Source organism: Rhinoraja longicauda, chromosome 32 (genome assembly GCF_053455715.1).
Source record: "Rhinoraja longicauda isolate Sanriku21f chromosome 32, sRhiLon1.1, whole genome shotgun sequence".
In the NCBI taxonomy this organism is placed as follows: Eukaryota; Metazoa; Chordata; class Chondrichthyes; order Rajiformes; family Arhynchobatidae; genus Rhinoraja; species Rhinoraja longicauda.
In genome coordinates this window covers 123,068-146,518 of record NC_135984.1, presented here as the reverse complement: position 1 = coordinate 146,518, position 23,451 = coordinate 123,068, and positions in this window count along the sequence as shown.

Sequence of the window (23,451 nt, the reverse complement as noted above, 5' to 3'; positions counted from 1 at the left end):
CTGGAATTTGCTGCAGATCATCACAACTGGAGAGAAAGAGAGGCAGAGAGAGACAGAGATGGGGAGATTATGTAAGCTCTTCAGGAACTGATCTGTTAGTTGTGGAAAATGTAAGACAAAGGGCACACTTTAGACTAGTAGAGATTGAAAAAAGTGATGAAAGAAAGAACAAAATGGAAAATTTATGAAAACATGGAATATTGAATAATAAATGATATGACACTAAAATGAGACCAATGATGAAGCTTTGGGTCTAGCTTAGCTGTAAATGCTAACATCCTTTGTACTAACAACCATGCTGACATTTAAGACTAGAGGTCTTCAAGGTGAGAGGGGCAACATTTTAAGGGGATGGGCGAGGCAAGATTTTTCTGCAGAGGGATGGTGGTGGAGCAATATGGTAGTGGCATTTAAGAGGCTTATAGACAAGCACATGGATATGCAGGGAATGGAGAGATTGGGATCATATGAAGGCAGAGGAGATTAGTTTAACTTGGAGTTTGGACATTGTGGACCTAAGGGCCTGTTCCAGTCTATGGTCATGCTTTCAGTCTAAAGATACTGATATTGAATTGTCCAGCCCCTGGGATCCCAGTTTGTGCATGATTGATCTCAGCTAAATCATCAATTGAAACATTACTTTTGATCCTAATTTGCTTAAAAAGATGAAGGAAGTCCAGTACTCATAATCCTTTCCACCAACAGAGAAACTGCTGGAGAAAGTGTGGTGGACCAAACACTGAGAAAGTTAAGTCGAATTGATTGCCATTGCACGTCTGGTGAGGTACAGATACAAAGAAAAGCTTGTTTGTAGCAGCATAACAGGCACTCAGAAAATAAATTACACATAATTTATTCAAGACGGTGAAAAGATAAAGATTATGCAAAACAAAGCATTAGTATAACAACACATTTAGAAAGAAGTCTGTAGTGGTGTTGCAGACGGACTGCACTGTTCCATGGCTCAGGTGGGATGAAGGTTGTACAGGTCGATTCAAGAACCTAATGGTTATAAGAAAGTGTAGAAACAAGGAACTGTACTTGCTGTTTTACAAAAAAAGGCACAAAATGCTGGAGTGTCTCAGTGGGTCAGGCAGGATCTCTGGAGAACATGGATATGTGACATGGATAGGTGACCATTCTTCAGAAAAAGGTTCCAAACCTGAACCATCACCTATCCATGTTCTCCAGAGATGCTGCCTAACCCACTGAGTCACACCAGCACTTTGTGTCTTCTTCAGTTGTAGGAAAGTAACTGTTTCTGAACCTGTGGTATGGAACTCCAAGCTTCTGAACCTCCTGCCCGATGGTAGCAGTGAGAAGAGGGCAGGGAAATGGTTGTCTTCACTTGAGATAACAACTATGTTGATGTGGCTCATTTATGAAGAACTGTCAACTGACTTGAAATCTAGGCGGTACATTAGTCAAGGGCACATCTTCTGAAATAATGGATGTTTAAGTTGAAGTGTAAAGGACGAACAGAGAAAACAAACACGAGGGTCAATAATAGAATGGAGATCATGAGACATTGAACAATATGTTGGTGATGATGACAGATGAAGAAAGGAAGCTTCGGCCAGGGAGAAAAATGTGGAAGATGAAACTAGAATTAAATCTGAGGTGAAGTTGGCTGATTCTACTTTAACAGAGTAAGAGTATTAATTTATCAAGTGGACCAGAGAAAAGTTTCAAGGAAGTGCTCAAAACTTCCTTTTGGAACTGCAACATCCCCACTGACTGCAACAAATCTCTGATCCTTGATCTCTCAAAGTGGAGAAGGGGCATCCAGGATAGTATTGAGAATCAGTGGCAGAGGGAGGTAGCTAACAAATCACCCACCCACCCTTAATCCATCAGGAACCTCCTGCCTCGTTTGTGGAAGAGTCTGCAGTTGCCACATTGGCCTCATTACCATCTCAAAACCAGAGTGGGAACAAATTACCCTCGAGGGGCCATAAAAAAAACAAAGAAAAGTATTGATTTTATGGCTAATGGACTGCAGCATATTTTTCATTTTAATCGGCTGTCTGGAATCATTTGTAGAAGTTTGTCAGGATGAATAAGGAGCAGTGACCAGGGATAAATATATTCTTGATTCCACACTCCAGGGCTAATCAGGTCTGATCACAGTGGCTTTGACTCCAATCATAAATCTGTCCTTAAACCTAGAAACATTTACAGTGGTTGTAAATTACTGTTCTGTGGCGCGTCGATAGAGGCCCGAAATAAAGGCAAGGAGCCAGGTATTTCGGGGGCGTTATGTTTTATTATACCTCCGTTATCAGACGGGTCAAGTCTGCCGGAATGGCTTTGCGCCCAAAACCTTGTCCTTATATAAATGGTACCGGACCGCCCCCCTGGACTGGTCCATTCCCGTGCCGAGGGGTCGGTAGTATTATGGCCCGACCCTTGGGAGCCGCCACAGGACCCCCCCCCCCCAGAACCGGAGGCACGAAACGCACTGGTGGTCGCACAACCCGACCGGACCGCGTACGGTAATCGGTCGACAGAGGGGCCGGCGGAGGCACATTTGGAGGGACAGGTGGTGGGTCCCGGAAGGGTGGGCGACCTCGTGGCCGAGGCTGGGCAACCCGCACCGGTTGGTCGATGTCTAAGTGGGCCGGCTTCAGGCGGTCAATTGACACGGCCTCCGGCCGGCCCCCCATGTCCAAGACAAAGGTTGTCTGTCCGTGCTCCAGCACCCGGTACGGGCCCTCATACGGCCTTCCGTCACGGCGCGGGAACACAAAGGCGCAGTCCCGGAGGGCCGATGGCACATAAGGGCGGAATGTCCCATGGCGGGACGTCGGCACGGGTGCGAGCTTGCCAACTCGCTCTCGGAGGCGCTGTAGGGTGGATGAGGGTGGTTCCTCTCGCCCCGGCAACGAGGGCACGAACTCCCCGGGCACCGTGAGCGGGGACCCGTAGACGAGCTCCGCTGAGGATGAAGCCAGGTCTTCCTTGGGCGCAGTCCGGATGCCCAGCAAGACCCATGGTAGCTCGTCCATCCAGTCGGGGCCGGCGAGTCGCGCCTTCATCGCTGTCTTCAGCTGCCGGTGGAACCTCTCCACCAGGCCGTTTGCCTGCGGGTGATAGGCCGTGGTGTGGTGCAGCCGCACGCCCAACAGGTGGGCCATGGCCGACCACAGCTCGGAGGTGAACTGTGGCCCCCGGTCCGATGAGATGACCACCGGCACCCCAAAGCGAGCAATCCAGTGCGCGGCCAACGCACGAGCGCATGTGGCTGTAGATGTATCGGCCAGTGGTATGGCCTCCGGCCACCGCGTGAAGTGGTCCACCACCGTGAGGAGGTGGGTGATGCCCCGGGACGGCGGGAGCGGGCCCACAATGTCCACGTGCAGGTGGTCGAAACGTTGGCAGGGTAGACCGATCCCTTGGAGTGGCGCCCGGACGTGGCGTTGAATTTTTGCCGTCTGGCACGGAATGCAGGTGCGGGCCCAGTGGCCAACCTGCTTGCGCAGACCGTGCCACATGAACCGCGCAGCTGCCAGTGCGGTCGTCGCCCAGATGGATGGGTGAGCCAGCCCGTGGACCACATCGAACACCCTCCTGCACCACGCGGCCGGGACGATGGGGCACGGCTGACCTGCCGACACATCGCATAGTATCGTCGCTGCTCCGGTGCCGAGGGGAACATCCTCAAGGCGGAGGCCAGAGATGGCAGTCCGGTAGGCGGGCATCTCCCCATCCATTAGCTGGGCCTCCGCCAGGGCAGAATAATCAATGCCGGGTGCCACTTCTAAAACGGCATTGATGGAGGGGCGAGACGACACGTCGGCCACCCGGTTTTCCTTCCCCTCGATAAAGCGGATGGAGGTGGTGAATTCCGATATGTACGCCAACTGGCGCTGCTGTCAGGCGGACCATGGGTCGGAGACCTTTGCCAGGGCGAAAGTGAGCGGCTTGTGGTCCGTGTATGCGGTGAACGGGCGGCCCTCCAGAAAATAGCGGAAGTGACGAACGGCCAGGTACAGGGCGAGGAGCTCGCGGTCGAAAGCGCTGTACTTCCTCTGGGCGTTGTCGAGGTGCCGGCTGAAGAAGGCCAGGGGGTGCCAACCCCCGTCTGTGAGTTGCTCCAGTACGGCACCAACCGCCAACTCTGAGGCGTCCACCGTAAGGGCTGTCGGGGCATCCTCCCGTGGGTGAACAAGCAGCACAGCCCGAGCCAGGGCCTCCTTCGCGCCGTCTAAGGCTGTTACCGCCTCGTCGGTCCACACGACGTTCTTACGCTTGCCCGCCAGCAGCTCGTATAGTGGCCGCATGATGTGGGCCGCGGATGGCAGGAACCGGTGATAAAAGGCCACCATGCCGACGAACTCCTGCAGGCCACGCACCGAGGACGGACGGGGAAACCGGCAGATGGCGTCTACTTTGTCCGGCAGGGGAACCGCGCCTTGTGAAGACACACGGTGGCCGAGAAAGTCAATTGTGGCCACGCCAAAGCGGCTCTTGGCGAGGTTTATAGCCAACCCGTGCTCGCTGAGCCGCTAAAAGAGCTGCCGGAGGTGGGCACAGTGCTCCTGCCGCGAGCGGCTGGCTACCAACATGTCGTCGAGGTAGACGAACAGGAAATCCAGCCCGCAACACACGCCGTTCATTCAGCGCTGAAATGACTGCGCGGCATCCGTACGAACTCGTAGAGTCCGAACGGCGTGATGATTGCCGTCTTGGGCACATCTTCCTGGTGGACCGGGATCTGGTTGTAGCCTCGCACCAGATCCACCTTCGAGAATATCGTGGCCCCGGCCAAATGGGTGTTGAAGTCCTGGATGTGGGGCACGGGGTATCGGTCCTCGGCGGTAGCGACGTTCAGCCGCCGATAATCCCCGCAAGGTCTCCAGCCCCCGTTTGCCTTGGGGACCATGTGGAGTAGGGATGCCCATGGGCTGTTGGAAGGGCGGACGATCCCCAAAGACTCCATCGTGCGGAACTCCTGTCGTGCCAGGCGTAGCTTTTCAGGCGGCAGTCGGCGTGCTCGTGCGTGGAGGGGTGAGCCGGTAGTTACTATGTAATGGAACACCCCGTGCTTGGGGGTCGACGACCGGAATTGCGGGCCCCCGCCTCCCAGAACGAATGTCCAGCAGCGAAGGGGGCAGGACGCTCAGCTCCGCCCCGGTATCAACGAGGAAGCGGCCCCCGGAGCGCCGATCCCAGGCGAAGAGACGGTGAATCTGGCCGGCCGCCACGGGGACTATTGGCAGCCGGCCCCAGCGTTTCCCGGGAACGTGCACGGCTGGCGGCATTGTCGGGCTGCAGCACCCCAGCGCTGGTGGTAATAACACCAGTGCCTCCTGCTGGTGCTGGCTGGAGCCTGCTGGTGTGGATCTGCAGGTGCATGTGCGGGTGCAGGACCCGCAATAGCCACCGGGGGCGATCTCGCAGGCCTCCGGGGCGTAGCTGTCACTCCTTCCACAGCTCCCCCGCCCGACCGGAGAAAATCGGGTGCTTCTCGAGTGACGTTTAGCACGCTGACTTCATCACGGCGCGCCGCCCACAGCGCGTCCGCGCGCCTGCCGAGGGCCCGGGTGTCTGCAAAGGAGGCATCGGTGAGCTGCAGGCGAATGTCGGCCGGTAGCAGGTGCAGGTAAGTATACTCAAACATCAGGCAAGGTCTGTGCCCGTCGAGCAACGCGACCATCTCCTTCAGGAGGCTAGATGGGCGCTGGTCACTGGTCGGCCTGCGAGCCGGACGGACGGTCGGCTATCCATTGTTTGTCCATCCTAGTATGAATGGACCGTCGAGGTCACCAATGTGGCGCGTCGATAGAGGCCCGAAATAAAGGCAAGGAGCCAGGTATTTCGGGGGCGTTATGTTTTATTATACCTCGATTATCAGACGGGTCGAGTCTGCCGGAATGGCTTCGCGCCCAAAACCTTGTCCTTATATACATGGTACCGGACCGCCCCCCCTGGACTGGTCCATTCCCATGCCGAGGGGTCGGTAGTAGTATGGCCCGACCCTTGGGAGCCGCCACAGTTCACTATTTACAACCTATTCCAAAATCACTGTTCACAGTCTTCTGCACAATAGGAAGGGTTTGATGAACAAGCCTCACTAACCGGAGATGAACAATCACTACATTTCAACTTGGATCTAAACAACCTTTGTATTTTGAGGGAGGAGAGCGGTGATCTGCATATTCTGAATACGAATCAATAACGTCAAAGTTCAGGAATTTGCAAACCCCATTTGAGGGAGTTCTGTAGAGAAAACCCTGCTGTGAATGAAAAGGTGCAGCCAGCTTCTTGGAATGGTATCCATTGGTGAAGAATAAGGATGCATGGGACAGGTGGAGGCGGCTGGGATCAAGTGTATCCCTGGAAGAGTTTCAGGAACTAAGGAACAAAGTAAAAAAGGAAATCAGAAGGGCAAAAAGGGGCCAGGAGATAGCTCTGGCAGATAGCATTAAGGGCAAGCCCAAGAGATTTTACCAGTACAAATAAGGGGGAAAAGGGTAACTAGAGAGACGGTTCAACAGTTCAACCATCCTTTCTTGTCACGTGCGCCACTTAAGGTACATGTGAAATTTGATTTACCATACAGACATACCAAAAAAAAGCAACAAGACACACAACTACATAAAAGATAACATAAACATCCACCACAGCGGATTCCCCACATTCCTCACTATGATGGAAGGCAATAAAGTCCAATCTTCATCCCTATTTATTCTCCCACGCTCAGGGCAGTCGAACCACCCGCAGCTGGCAATCGAACCCCGCGAGTCAGGGCAATCAGGGCAGTCGAATCTCCTGCGGTTGGAGCTCCCAAAGCCAGTCCCTAACCAAGCGACCACAAGCTCCACGAGGTTAGTCCACAGGCTCCCACGCTTGGAGCACCGAGGTCGATCCCCGACAGAGAATGGAACCCTTCAGGAATCAAAGCAGTCAAGTCTGTGTGGAGCCACAGGAGACGAGCAAGGTCCTCAATGAGTATTTCTCCTCTGTATTTACTGAGGAGAAAGACTGGAGGACAGAGAAACTTGGGACAGCCGAGTGTCTTGAGAGCAGTCAGTTAAGATCGGAGAGGTTCTGGAGGTACTATCATGTATGAAGGTAGACAAATCTCCAGGGCCTGATCAGATATATCTGAGGACATTGGGGAAACCAGAGAGGAAATTGCAGGAGCCCTGGTTGAAATTTACGAGTCATCCTTAAATACATGAAAAGTTGCCGGAAGACTGGAGGGTGGAAAATGTTGTGCTTCTATTCAAGACGGGCTGCAGGGAAAATACTGGGAACTGTCGGCCAGTGAGCTTAGCATCTGTAGTTGGAAAGTTACCAGAGAGTATTCTGAGCAATAGGATATACAGGCATTTAGACTAACAAGGGCTGATTAGGGATAGTCAGCATGGGTTTGTACGTGGGACATCAGAGTAGTGTAGCTGGGACATGTTGGCCAGTGTGGGCAAGTTGGGCCGAAGGGCCTGTTTCCACGGTGTATCACTATAATTCTATGACTCTATGATACAATCCCAGATAATGCTCTGTGAAGCACTTTAGATACTTTTATAATATTATGCATTTCCAAATATACACGTTGCTGTCGACTTGATTGCTGTAGCATTAAGAGTAATTAATTGTCACATGCACCGACAATGGAACGATAAAATTCTTACTTGCTGCGGCTTAGGATTTTCATATTATCTAGCCCCCTGGTTGCTGCCTCAAGAGCTCTTCCATGCAGTTCGTAGTTATCTAGGGGGCTGAGAAGACAAAATCCAATGTTATTGTTGTAGGAGCTTTCGCTAATTGCTGAAGAACCTCATTGCCAGTTTATGCTTTGAACCATTACATTTCCCAATTGTAACCTGACTTCATGCTCCATCTGATTAGCGTTGCAAAGAACTATCGTGTGTCATTTGCATTGCTCTCCCAGCTGACTCGAGGCTCAGTTGTGATTTTACTGAAGAGAAGAGCATACCCAATGATCAATCCCTTATGGCGAGTCTGGAGGCTCGTTCTTTGTTGAAGAAGTTTATTGCGACAGCAATATTCGATCACAAAGTTTACTTAACGAGATTACAGACAACTATTAAAACTAACTGTTCACTTCGAAGACGTCTCCCAACTGACTCTTTTGCGCGCCAAAACCGCACGTGACGACGCTGTCCAATCAGCGGTCTCACTCCCTGGACCAATCCTTACGGTCGCACCCACATGTGACCTTGCTGGCCAATCTGAGGGTTCGACACCTAGGACCACTCTCTATGGTCGCTACATGACCCCCCCCCCAGAACCCGAGGTACGGAACCTAGCAGGGAGCCGGATTTCGCGACCAAAACGAGTAAGGAAAGGGGCAGCCGGAACCACAGGAGCGGGGGGTCCTGGACCGGGTGGAACTACAGGAGTGGGGGGTCCCGGACCAGGTGGAACTGCAGGACGGCCTCGCCGAGGCGGTTGGCCGACCAGGACAGGGCTGTCCGGATCCAAGTGCGCAGGTTTGAGCCTGGACACCGAGACGAGCTCACTCCTGCCGCCCACGTCTAAGGTGAAGGTGACCGTCCCTTTACGCAAAACCCGGAACGGCCCTTCATAGACCCTCTGCAACGGGGAACGATGGGCATCCCTACGCAGAAATACAAACTCACAGTCCTTCAATGCAGGCGGTTCATGCACCATGAGACACCCATGACGTGAAGTTGGAACCGGAGCCAGGGAACCCACGCGTGCCCGGAGAGATGCTAAAACTGACGGAACTGGAGGCAGCTGACCAGAGGACTCCGGAAGCAAATCCCCGGGCACTCGAAGTGGCGAGCCATATACTAGTTCCGCGGACGAAGCACCGATATCCTGCTTAGGAGCGATCCGGATGCCCAAAAGGACCGTGAGCAGATGGGTGTAGCCCCGGGAGGAAGGCAAAGGTCCGACTAAATCCACGTGAATATGGAAAAAACGGACTGCTGGGACCGCAAACTCTTGTACCGGGGGCTGGACATGGCGTTGGACTTTAGAGGTCTGGCAGGGAATGCAGGAACGGGCCCAAGCAGCTACCTGCTTTCGCAGGCCATGCCACACAAACCAAGCGGCTACTAAGGCAGAGGTGGAGCGGATGGACGGGTGCGCCAGTGAATGGCATCAAACACCCGGCGTTGAAGGGAGGGCGGCACCACCAGCCTGGGACGGGGAAGGGAAACATCACACCAGACTTTTGTACCCGCAGGCCACCTGAGCCAACTTCAACCCTGAAGTGGCGGACTGGTATACCGAGGCGGTGTCTGCCAGGAGCTGTGCCTCCGCAAGCTCCTGGAGATCCACCTCGCAGCCCACCGCTAAAATGGGGGAAACAGCTGGCCGAGACAGGGCGTGAGCAACGGCATTAAGCTTACCCGCGACATGACGGACATCGGTGGTAAACTCAGAGATGGCAGTCAGGTGCCGCTGCTGGCGGGCCGACCATGGGTCGGACAATTTGGAAAAAGCAAAAGTTAACGGTTTATGGTCCGTAAAGGCCACAAACGGGGGGCCTTCTAGGAAATACCGAAAGTGACGGACAGCTAAATAGAGAGCCAGAAGCTCTCGGTCAAAGGCGCTATATTTCAGCTCAGCCGAACTCAGTTGCCGGCTGAAAAACGCCAAGGGCTGCCAAAGGCCACCCACCTGCTGTTCCAAAACCCCTCCCACCGCCACGTCAGACGCATCAACCGTCAGGGCCGTGGGGGCGGAGACACTCGGGTGGACCAGCATGGTGGCGTCTGCCAGAGCCGCTTTAGCTGCCTCAAAGGCCGACTCCGCGGCCGAGGACCATACCAACTCTAGAGGTTTACCCGCGAGGCACTGGAAGAGCGGGCGCATGACCCGCGCTGCTGCCGGGACGAACCTATGGTAGAAGTTCACCATGCCCACGAACTCTTGCAGACCCTTCACTATGGTGGGCCGCGGGAATGCATGGATAGCCTCCACCTTCTTGGGCAAAGGGGTGGCGCCGGCAGGGGTGATTCTGTGCCCTAAGAAATCAATAGAATGGAGGCCAAATTGACACTTGGAGGGTTGGATGATGAGCCCGTGGTCTTGGAGCCGCTGGAATACGGTCCGCAAGTGGGCCAGGTGTTCCTGCTCCGAGGGGCTGGTGACCAGGATATCATCTAAATAAATGAACACAAAAGGCAAATCTCGACCAACACGGTCCATAAGTCGCTGAAAAGCCTGTGCCGCGTTCTTTAAACCGAAAGGCATACGCAACCATTTGAACAACCCAAACGGAGTGATCGTGGCAGTTTTTGGTACGTCCTCCGGACGCACAGAGATCTGGTGGTAGCCCCGCACCAAATCGATCTTGGAGAGCACCACGGCACCTTCCAGTCCAGACGAGAAGTCCTGGAGGTGCAGTATGGGGTAGCGGTCGGCCGTGGTGACGGCATTGCGGCGCCGGTAATCGCCGCATGGTCTCCACCCCCCAGATGCTTTGGAGACCATATGCAACGGAGAGGCCCACGGGCTGTCGGACTGACGGACAATGCCCATTTCTTCTATCTTCCTGAATTCTGCCCGCGCCACCACCAGTTTGTCGGGCGGTAACCTCCGGGCCCGAGCGAAAACGGAGGGGCCCTCGGTGCGGATGTGGTGAACTACGCCGTGCCGGGCAGAAGGGGCGTCGAACCGCTGAACGAGCAGCTCCGGAAACTCCTCCAGGACTGCAGCATACGGGTCGGGGGCCGCGACGACGGCCTGGACAGTTGGGCTGGGCGGGGTGGCGGCCGGCGGAGCGGTTAGCTCATCGCTGCTGGCGGAGGGTCGAAGGTCGTTACCGCGGACATCGGGGACTAGTGAAAAGGCCCAGAGGAAATCTGCGCCTAGGATCGCCTGGCTGACGTCTGCGATAATGAATGGCCATTCGTACGTGCGGATGCCTAAAACCAGGGACATTGTCCGCGTACCATATGTGCGGATGGGGCTGCCGTTAACCGCGATGATGGTAGGACCTGTCTTACCCGATCTGGTCTCGAGGTCGGTCAGTGGTACAATACTGACTATGGCCCCCGTGTCAACCAAAAATTCGATGTCCGTGAATCGATCTCGGACGTAGAGGCGTCGGTTCTGGCCAATCGCAACCGCCTCTATGTACGATCGGCCGAGTCATTTCCCGAGAAGGTACAAGGTGAGCGGCAGTTGCGGGATTCTCCACCCCTTCGTAGATGGTAATAACACCAGCCGCGCTTGTGCGGATCCTTTGGGCGGGCTTTTGGAGAAATGGCGGGAGACGTGGCGCCATCTGGATGCCGCTGTGGCGCGGCCGCTGATGCCGAGACCTTGTTGATCGAACTGCTTCTTTTTGATTTGGACGCCATGAGCGCATCAGCTTTTTCTGCATATGCCATGGGGTCCTTAAAAGAACAATCCGTGAGCATGAGTTTGACATCTTCGGGAAGCTTCTCTTGGAATGCCTGCTCGAACATGAGGCAATCCGTGCGTTCACCTGCTAGCGCTAACATTTCAGCCATGAGAACGGACGGCAGCCGATCTCCGAGATCCGGTAGGTGCATAAGCCTCTTAGCTCGGTCATGCCTACTGAATCCGAAGGTTCGTAACAACAGTGCCTTCATGGCCTCGTACTTGTCTTCTGCGGGAGGGTTGACGATGAACTGCATCACCCGTGCGGTCGTCTCCGGCGGTAGAGCGCTGACGAGGTAGTAGTACTTTGTCGCGTCTGCTGAGATGTTTCTTAAGTGAAACTGGGCTTCGGTATGGACAAACCAAGATTGTGGTTGATGTGCCCAAAACGACGGAAGGTGAACGCTGACCGCGCTTAGCTCCGGTGTGCTGGGCGTAGAAGCCAAAAACGAGGCGTCTTGTTCACTCATGGTAGGTGATCGGCTGGATCACGTCGGGGTCACCAATATGGCGAGTCTGGAGGCTCGTTCTTTGTTGAAGAAGTTTATTGCGACAGCAATATTCGATCACAAAGTTTACTTAACGAGATTACAGACAACCATTAAAACTAACTGTTCACTTCGAAGACGTCTCCCAACTGACTCTTTTGGGCGCCAAAACCGCACGTGACGACGCTGTCCAATCAGCGGTCTCATTCCCTGGACCAATCCTTACGGTCGCACCCACACGTGACCTTGCTGGCCAATCTGAGGGTTCGACACCTAGGACCACTCTCTATGGTCACTACACCCTACTCTTATTTCTTCTGTTCTTATGCTCTTAAAAATGATATTCTGAACTGGATGCCATAAACTTCACCTCTATGATTCACCTCTAAAATTCAAGAAAAATGAACCTGCTAAATATCTCCCACATTTTGCAAATTTGGTCATTACAACTTCACTTTAATATTCTGTCAATCATTTTTCCTGACAGGCTGCATGAAGAATAAAATTAACCTTGGCTGTCTAAAACTAAGCCAAGTTCCGATAACTATTCTTACAATGAGTCTCTGCAGCTAACAAAACATGCAACTATTGGCTAAGATGTCCAAGCAGGAATGAAAAGTTTAACTTTCTGCAGAGCAGTGCACGACATAACCAACATCTGTCCCACTGCCACTCACGATCCTGTGTCCAGTCCTCTGGTTCGCTGAATCATTGGCCTTATTCTCTCCATGGATACATCAGCTAAAATACGAATAAACTTCTTGAAGAACAAATTGATTCCTTTTGAAGTTTATAGTTTAGTTTTAATACTTAGTGATTTCATTACAACTTCCTTTTGTTCCTTGGTCCAAGTGCAAGTGTTTGAAGCTGACCAGGCAAAATTTGAAGAGGAGATATTAATATTTGGGACACTCAGCAGTAGTTTATTGGTCAGGTCTCAGCAGAGTTGGAAGATTGTTTTTTTTAATGGCCTGTTGTGGAGATTAGAACGTGTTGGAGCAAACATCTTTTGAATAAGACATTATAGAAAGGTCACGACCTCCTCAGCTGGAATGAGAAAAATCCCTAGGGGTTATTTTGCTAAACAGGAGACGATGACCTTCAGAATGCCAAAGGCAAATATTTATCTCTGAACGAATGCTGCTAAAAAGAGCACTGATTATGTTTCTCATTGTTACTTGTGTATGTACCTCAGAACTATTGAGTTCATAACAAAAAACTTCCTACTGAAGCTCATGGGATTGAGAGAAGGTTCCATCAGTGGGAATTCTCAATTATAATCCACATCTGTTTCTCACGGCCGATCCTTGGGCTCAGAAATCACCAGAGAATGCCGTCTGAAACTGTAAGCATTATTTTCCCCAGTGAATCTCACTCTACCTGAGAGAGTTTTACTTCACATCTCTCTTGAATTAATCCCTAGAATTGTCCTTTTCACTTTTTCTCAATCTGTAATTGCATTAAGAAACCAGTTTTAATAACAAGAATGAAAATCTAAGGATTGTCTATGAGGCGGATATAGAAAAAAAAGATCCAAGTTCAGGAAGAGCAGTCTCTTTATCCAATAACTGTTTATAAACAAACCAAAAGAGGTCCAAGCCTGATGGACAGTCCTTCTTTCACCCTTCTTTATAATCACTTCTCATATTGTTCTTTTATAACCTATACCTCCCTCAACAATGCTCCTACATCCTCCCTGAGATCCAAGCAAGCCATGTCAAATAATGTTTTACCTGCCTGCACAAACCTTAACTGTAACAAAACTTTAGTACAAATGCCCGATGAAGTGAGATGGGATCATGGAGGCATACAACGTGGAAATGGGCCCTTCGGACCAGTGAGTTCGCACCGATCATCGACAACTACAAAAACTAATCTTAGATGAATCCCACTTTTCACGTTCCCATCAATTCTCCCCAGGTTCTGCAACTCACCTTAAACTCTCAGGCACTCTGCAAGGACAGTTAACCTATCAACCTGCACAACTTTGGGATCTTGCAAGAAACTGGAGCACCCAGAGGAAACCCATGCAGTCACAGGGGAGATCGTGCAAACTCCACATCAGCAGCAACAGAGGTCAGGACTGAACCTGGGTCTCTGGGATTGTTCAGGCAGTGGCTCTGTCATCCCTATCACAGTGCGTCCTACAAGAAGTTTGAGATGAGGTGAGATTGTAATTGGTGATTACAGTGAGTCCTTTGCATTTCAAAATAAGAAAATTATTCTCACCTCCTGTGAACAAAATTAATTTTAATTGTTATATAGGATAAAACATTAACTATTAATTAAATATGTGTAGAAATTCTAAGTATTAAAATTAAGCACCAAATAATTGCAACTAAAAACTGAAAATACTACAAATATTCAGCAAGTCAAACAGCATCTGTGAAGAAAATAATGTTTCAAATCATTGACTTTTTATCAGAGCTGGGAAATGTTATAAACCAACTTTTTACGATGGAAGTGAATATGAGAATCACCTGTGTGAGAATCCAAAGTTAGAAGCCACTTACATATGACAGTTACTATTAGACATCAGAGATTAACGTCAAGAAAAGTCTTGAGGTTTTTTTTGTCCAAAAATGTTTAGGATTTGGAAATGTTGCCACTTGGAGCAGCTGAGACAAATAGCTTGAAGGGGAATCTAGATAAATGCACAGTGGAGAATACATTGAAGGTTATGATGATAATGGAGATCAGAGAACGTGTGGGAGGAGGAAATGTAAGTCCAGTCTATCCTGGTCATTACGGACCTCTTTATAACAGATCTCTTTATTTAGGTTCTTGCGTACGGGGAGGCCCACAGTAATCAGACACCACTGTCCCTTTACTAACACAGGCTGCTGGTTACACTGTGGGAGCTCACTGAGATTGACATATATATTAAACATTGTAACAAATAGCCTTTAGTATCTTTGACTTGCAGTAATTAAAATACATTTTTTACTGTTAAAAGGAACTTTGTATTGGAAACCAACTCATTGTTTCACAGAGTAATTGCGAGGTGTTTGAAGCGAATCCTATATTCAGTAATAGCAGACGATCGAGAGTGATGGGCACCATTCCCCTCCCTCTATGGTCTGTAATAATGAGGACTATCTGTACAAACATTATCATAGATTCAATGGGCTGAATGGTCTGTGCTTATCTTGCATATTCATTCACTGACTAAAATCATTCTCTTCATTTTCAAGTGGGGCAGTATAGTGGCATAGCGGTAGAGCTACTGCCTTACAGTGCCAGAGACCCGGGTTCAATCCTGACTATGGGTGCTTGTCTGTACGGAGATTGTACGTTGTTCTCCCCGTGACCTGCGTGGGATTTCTCTGAGATCTCCGGTTTCCTCCTATACTACAAAGATGTATAGGTTTACAGGTTAATTGACTTGGTATAAATGTAACATTGTCCCTAGTGTGTAGATTAATGTGTAGGGATCACTGGATAGTGTGGATGCGAAGGGCCGAAGGGCCTGTTTCCCCGCTGCATCTTTAAACTAAAACTAAACTAGATTCATTATTTCATTTATCATCAGTCCCAATATATGGCAGATAAGTTTGCAAATACAACAAATTAAATTTGATTCTACATTAATTCATAACCATTCCATTCATTGTGATCAGCACAGACAGGCTGAGTGAGGAAACTAAATTAGATTTGGCTCCAATCTGCAAATTTGATGGGTAGCTCAACTTTGTAGCTCAGCTAAAATTAAGACTGCAATTAAACCTGTTATGTGATAGGGGAATTTTACCGAATCTGAGCATCATCGCAGTTTTGTTGTCATAAATTGAGAATGCTCAAAAGAACATGTACCAACCTTTCCAATTATTATTTTAACAGAATAGTTAATGCCCACATGAAAAAAGGCTTAGACAATAGACAATAGACAATAGGTGCAGGAGTAGGCCATTCGGCCCTTCGAGCCAGCACCGCCATTCAATGTGATCATGGCTGATCATTCTCAATCAGTACCCCGTTCCTGCTTTCTCCCCATACCCCCTGACTCCGCTATCCTTAAGAGCTCTATCTAGCTCTCTCTTGAATGTATTCAGAGAATTGGCCTCCACTGCTCTCTGAGGCAGAGAATTCCACAGATTCACAACTCTCTGACTAAAAAAGTTTTTCCTCATCTCCGTTCTAAATGGCCTACCCCTTATTCTTAAACTGTGGCCCCTGGTTCTGGACTCCCCCAACATTGGGAACATGTTTCCTGCCTCTAACATGTCCAACCCCTTAATAATCTTATACGTTTCGATAAGATACTTCACACGTGGGCTGTTTTTAAATGTGCTATACAAATAAAATTGACTTGACTTGACTTGACAAACAATTCAGTTCAGTTTCAGTTTAGTTTATTCTCACGTGTACCAAGGTACAGTGAAAAACATTTGTTGCATGTTAATCTATATGTTCGACAACATTACATACATGGTTGTCTCTATCGAATTATACAAATATTAACAACTCAAACTATAAATGCAACAACCAATATTGAACTGAAACTTTTCAAAGATTTAAACATGCCTGGTATTTTCATCGGACTTGTTTAATATGTAATGTAATGAAAAAGACAGATTGGTGGTGGACTCCCTGCTCTAGTAGCTACTCTGTTGGCAATGACGCTTTGGCAATTAGTGTTTTTGTTCACTGAGTCACTTTATACAAAACTCATTGTTGTACAGCTTACATTGGTTATGACGAGAGTTTGGGATATTATTCTATTAAATCTTTTTGCAACATATGCAGTTGTTTTATAATATGGAAACCACTGTTTACAGAACAGTGGTGTAACCACGATTCTGTGGGAGCTCTTTAGCAAGTACTCAGTAGGGTTTGAAGCATAAAAAAGACATTTGGAAATAGTAGCGATAAGCTTTCAGAAGACCTCCACTACATTACATTGATCTATGATAAAGTGAAGCAGGGGTGCGGGGCTCGCCGGGGCTCCGCTCCAGTACCTCTGTAAAAAAAAGAGAAAATAAACAGCGGGGAATTTTAACAAGCGGAGGATTTAACAGCGGCCGCTCCGGCACCTAAAAAATTAGCGTTGCAACACTGAAGTGAAGCATTGCTTTGTAAGCTGATTTGCTCTTGTATTACATCCATTTACAAGACTAAAGTCAACCAGCACATTTCTACATGACTCAGACTACATTTTAATTGTTAACAAAGCCATGGAAGATTATTCTTGATATGGAATTTCTTCACATATGTCCCCAGAGACACATGTCACCTCTTCCCTTCCTGTTTGCCAAACAATGCAGAAATAGAATTCTAACTTTGTTTTGCCAATCAAAAACAGACACAAGGATATCTGGAGCTACACAATATGGTTAATTCAATTATGACTCATGTCTGCATTGGAAACCCAAGAATAATATAATCCTTAAAAATAAATTAATAGAATATAGAAGTCTCTATAGAATATATCTAATCCACACATGATCCCTGAAAAATACCCTTTTTGGTAAAAAATTCCGCATTTGTAAGTAGCAAGAAAATTATACCACCTCCTAATTTAGACAAATGTTTTATTCATATCAAAGTTGATTGATGATGACATTGTCACTGAATTTCAACTTCATTGCTGCGATTGTAAACACAGATGGGGCTCTTCCAGTTCTACGCAGTTATTAATTAAAGTCAGTATTACTAGTCACTCACAGTGCAGTAAGTGTGACTCCTGCCAAACATGTCAAATTTTTCAAGAAGATCACTTCTCCTAATTTCATGCTTGCTGGAGCAGTCAGATATTTACCAGAGATCCCTGCTGTTAACGAACACTACAGACTAAGATGACCAGGAAACAATAAAGGCTCAATATAGTATAAAAGCAAAACACCTTGCATAAGATAATAAGGGCAAAGGAAATATGGACTAGATACAGACAGATAGCCACAAAAAGTTGGGAGTAACTCAGTGGGACAGGTAGCATCTCTGGAGAGAAGTAATTGGTGACGTTTCGGGTGGAGACCCTTCTTCAGACCCGAAACGTCACCTATTCCTTCTCTCCAGAGATGCTGCCTGTCCCGCTGAGTTACTCCAGCTTTTTGTGTCTATCTTCGATTTAAAACAGCATCTGGGTAAGGCGGCATCTCTGGAGAACATGGATAGGTGACGTTTTGGGTCGGGACCCTTCTTCTGACTGATTGTTGGGGGGGTGGGGGGTGGGAGGGGAAGGGGAATAGTAGGGAGAGAGGCGACACAACAAAATGTGACAGGTGAATAGGTGGCCAGGGCAGTTTTTTTAAAATAGTCAGATGGTTGGAACAAAGGCCAGAGATTAAAACAGAAGGGGTGAGACAGACAGTTTTTAAATAGTTCATTTGAAATAGGAGCATGAATAAGACAGATGTCCATTCTTTTATTGAATATTATGGCTGATTGTCCACCATTATTGTTCTTGTGTAATTTATGCATCCCTTGGTTCACTTTAATATCCAAAACCTACCAAAATGATTTAATGACTATGAATCTAGAGATCTCTGATGTAGAGAACACCCAAGGTTAACAATCGTCTATGTAAAGAAATCTTCTCGTTCCTAAAAGTATCCTGAAACCTCTCACTAACTCCAAAAGCTTCGACCATCAATAATTGTCCTCTTACATTTACTGTGTCCATCCTATTCATTTTCAGATATGATGTGGGAATACCAAACTCTGAAATAAAAATTGAATCAAGACTAACAGCCTCAAAAGCCGAGGCTGTTAGTCTCTCCCCATACCCACACCTGACTTGCTGAGGATTGCTGGAATCTTCTGTTTTATGTGTGAGATGAGTTGTTCAGACGAAATGTAGACGATCAGCTACTTGAATCTGCAAGCAGTGTATGAGCTGAGGCCTTACAGATCCAGTAACCTGGGCTCAACACTGACCTCTGGTGCTATCCATGTGGAATTGAATGCTTTTCCTATCACCATTGTGGGTGCAGTTGTTTCTGCAGTGCTTTCCTACACACTATTATGGGTTTCTACTGAGTGCTCCAGTTTCCTCCCAGATCTTAAAGATGGACATATTTGTTGATTAATTGGTCCCTGTAAATTGCCCCGACAATTTGGAGGGAATTGATGGAAAAGTAGTTTTCAGTGAAAATTAGAGGGTGACTGAGATTAGGGTCAGGTCACCATTTATTGGGCAGTGGGGAAAAATGCCCTCTGGTGCTCAATAATCTCCCCCTGGAGATTCCTTTTCACCATGTACTGCCACTTTAGTCTGGGCCACAGTCTCATCACCCTCGTCTAAATCTACTCGCCTTTACACTTGCCCTTCTGTAGATTTGTAGGAGCCAGTCAGGTTCCATCCTAGGTTTGAGTTTATGCTAGGTTCAGGCCATTGGGTTCTTGCGTCTGTAACGCTTCAATCCATTTCCTCTCTGCCCTCTTCCTCCGCCCGGTGGACCAATTTATGTTTGTTTCCAGACCTATGATCTCAAGGGACTGGATCCCATGCTGTTGGAAGTGTCTGCTAATGGGGACGGACTGGTCTTCCCTCGTGATGTTGCTGATGTGTCCTGTCAGTCTGACTCTGAGGCTGTTGCCTGTTTCGCCTATGTACAGTAAGTTACACTGCTTACATTTAATTGCGTACACCACATTATTTTGCTCACAGGTTATTCTCTGTGCTAACTGGCCCCTCTTTCCTGTCACACTGTTCTCTATGCTTTTGGCTATTACTAAGTGTGTGCAGGCCCTACATTGTCTTTGCCCACAGCTTGAGCTTGTTTGTAGACTCATACTGACCAAGATGCCCTTCAGATTTTTAGCCCTCTTAAATGCTGACATTACTTTGTACCCCTGCAGTGTGACAAATCCCCTTTGAAATTGTTCAAAGCGGCCTTTGACAATTTTGTGGGCCTGGACGGCCATGTTACCCTATCAAGATTTCAAAGGTCTTTTATTGTCACGTGTACCAATTAAGGTACAGTGATATTCGATTTACCATGTATCCTGTTATTAGTGGCAAGTTCAGTGTCAATCCCGGCCTCCGTCTAGGCCCTTATGTGCTTTTTAGAAAATCTGACTTAATGTGCCTTAATTTACGTCTGCAGTATCCCCTCTGTCTAAAGGCGGTGAAAAAGGTGGTGGTGTCCTGGTTATAGTCCTCCTCCCTGGTGCATATATGGTGGAAGTGGGTGAGTTGTAACTTTACGATACCCCTGAAGGTGTGTTTTGGGTGGTGGCTTGTGGTGTGTAGAAGGGTGTGGATGTCTGTTGGTTTGAAAAAAAACTTTGGTAGCTAGATTTTGGTCTTAGTGGTTAGCTGATGGTAGTTTAAAGACGGTGGTGTCGAAGAAGTCTACACTCTCCCTGCTTGTCAAGGCCTTAACTTTGATGGAAGGGTGGTGGGCATTAAGTGTGTCGATGATCTCCTCTAACTCCCCTTCTGAATGTGTCCACACTACCCAGATGTCATCTAAGAACCTGTAGTAGCACATTGGGCGCCTAGGGCATTTCAGAAAGACCGTCTCTTCCCACTCGCCATGTATATGTTGGCATAAGCTGGGCAAACTTCTTCCCCATTGCCGTCCCTTTGCCTTGTAAGTAGAACTCCCCGTTAAATTCAAAGTCGTTCTTTGTCAATCCCAGGTAAAGAATTTGACTAAGGCCTCGTTGGTTCTCTCCAGGTCAGGATTTTTCTGCAGGATGTTCTTAACCGCCTGTATGCCCCTGTCTGTCTATGCTTGTGTACAGGCTTTTAACGTCCATGGTAAAGAGTTAGGGTTAATGTTACATTTAAATGGAGCACAATTCAAGAAATCAGTTAACATGTAAAAGGTGCTTTGAACTAGATATGAACTATATTCTTCACTCACATTTTGAGCCCATATCATATGCTTTAAACTTTTCGAGAACAGTCTGATACACCATCCTCCTGGTCCACTGCTTTGATTTCAAGTTGCTCCAGAGGATTTTATGTGGTTAATCACCTCCCAAAAGGAGCACCCATTCTGTGACAGCAAATATTGAAAGAGTCCACATTATTTCAAGGAAACCAAAGTCTACATTTTATTTCCCAGAGAAATTACTGCCTCTCACAACATTGTATAAAGCAGCTTTTCATATGTTTCCCCATTGAAATTATTTCAGGACTGGAATAAACCCTCTTTGGTGTTTGGACTATTGTATATTATTTTATCTGCAATGAATATAAGTAAAATCTAGTAACCTCAAGAATGGTGCAATGTTGTGCTACTTGACGTGACAAGATAATATGCTGAACCTCCTACCTATTGCTAGGATACAATATTCTAGAATTAGGGTTAATTGTTGGGCTTCGTCTACCACAGCAGAGAATAAACACATAGCACTTCAGTTCCTAAAAGACTGCATTTGAAAATTGTTTTCAAGCCATTTACACACTCAAAAAAGGATGAACCATAGTAATTAGATTCCATTGAATCTCCCCCGCCACCACAAAAATAGTTTAGTTCAGCCCACATTTGCAAAAATACATTCAGGTGCACTCTGTATGAATAATCCTAGCCAAAATACTCGCATGCTTCATCAGAGACAGAAATGTATAAGAGAATTGTTTGGTTCTTTGGCAAGTTACAAGCCAGATCATTTACATTCCAAGCACATGTTTCAAAGCAGAATTTTACCTTGTCCAAACAGGAGTGATTTTCATCAGGGACAATTGTGTGAAAATTTAAAAACAAAACGTTCAAAATGGTTCAAAGAACAGAAAAAGACTCATCTCCCCATCAGTGCAATACTGTTCAGACTTGCCTATCCCCTTTTTGTAAAATGTTGTTGCAACAAAATGCATTTGCATTTCTCACCCCACCCTCTGCCTGGGAAAGCCGGCTCACATTCCATCTGCTCGGGTAGAGAAGTCACTCCTGAGTTCCCTGTGTGATTTAATACTAAGCACATGATCCATGGGAGTTAAAGAATTGGTATAGATATTGGTATGGGTTTATTATTGTCATGTGTACTGGAATACAGAATTAAGCTTTTGTTTGCGTGCTGTCCAATCAAATCAATGGTTCACTGATTCAATTACACTTTATTGTCACATGTACCTAGCTAGGTACAATGAACTGTTTTGTTTTGCATTCAACCCGATAAAATAATATAGTGGAACTTACCTAGGCAGTACACAAGTGTCGCCACATTTCTCGTACCGATAAAGTTACAAAAGTTCACCGAGCTGTCCTGCCTTCTGCAAATGGCAGCAGGTGGCCCACTGCCCAATCCCCTTTGGAATGATAAAGAGGTGGAAACGCGAGTCGAGATATCTCAGAATGAATCATGGGAATGACTGGGTGATACGAATTAAGACAGCAGAACATACGAAGAGTACATCACAAATAAAACAGATATCAGGCTAGGGATATGTATATTTAGATGGTTTAACTTACTTATGTTTAGGATCCTCATAATATTACCATGAACATCAAACAATGCTTTCAAAACTGAAGTGAAAGGCTCAGTAATTACATTTACAAAATTAAAAAGCCAAACTGTACTACACAGTTGAGGATGTTACAGTGAGATTTATTTTTCCAAGAATGAAACAGACTGCACAATTCAGACGATGCCATTAGGAAATTTCTTCAGTAACTCAATAGACAATAGACTATAGACAATAGACAATCGATACAGGAGTAGGCCATTTGGCCCTTCGAGCCAGCACCACCATTCAATGTGATCATGGCTGATCATTCACAATCAATACCCCGTTCCTGCCTTCTCCCCAAACCTCCTGACTCCGCTATCATTAAGAGCTCTATTTAGCTCTCTCTTGAAAGCATCCAGAGAATTGGCCTCCACTGCCTTCTGATGCAGAGAATTCCACAGATTTACAATTCTCGGTGAAAAAGTTTTTCCTCATCTCCGTTCTAAATGGCCGAACCCTTATTCTTAAACTGTGGCCCCTGGTTCTGGACTTCCCCAACATCGGGAACATGTTTCCTGCCTCTACCGTGTCCAATCCCTTAATAATCTTGTATGTTTCAATAAGATCCCCTCTCATCCGTCTAAATTCCAGTGTATACAAGCCTAGTCGTGCCAGTCTTTCAACATACGACAGTCCCGCCATTCCGGGAATTAACCTGGTGAACCTACGTTGCACTCCCTCAATAGCAAGAATGTCCTTCCTCAAATTTGGAGACCAAAACTGCACACAGTACTCCAGGTGCGGTCTCACTAGGGCCCTGTACAACTGCTCCTATACTCTTTGCTCCTATACTCAACTCCTCTTGTCATAAAGGCCAACATGCCATTAGCTTTCTTCACTGCTTGCTGTACCTGCACGCTAACTTTAAGTGACTGATGAACAAAGTCATCCAGATCTTTTTGTACTTCCCCATTTCCTAACTTGACACCATTCAGATAATAATCTGCCTTTCTGTTCTTACCACCAAAGTGGATAACCTCACATTTATCCACATTAAACTGCATCTGCCATGCATCCGCCCACTCATACAACCTGTCCAAGTCACCCTGCATCCTCATAGCATCCTCCTCACAGTTCACACTACCGCCCAGCTTTGTGTCATCCGCAAATTTGCCAATGTTACTTTTAATCCCTTCATCTAAGTCATCAATGTATATTGTAAATAGCTGTGGTCTCAGCACCGAGGCTTGCGGCACCCCACTCGTCACT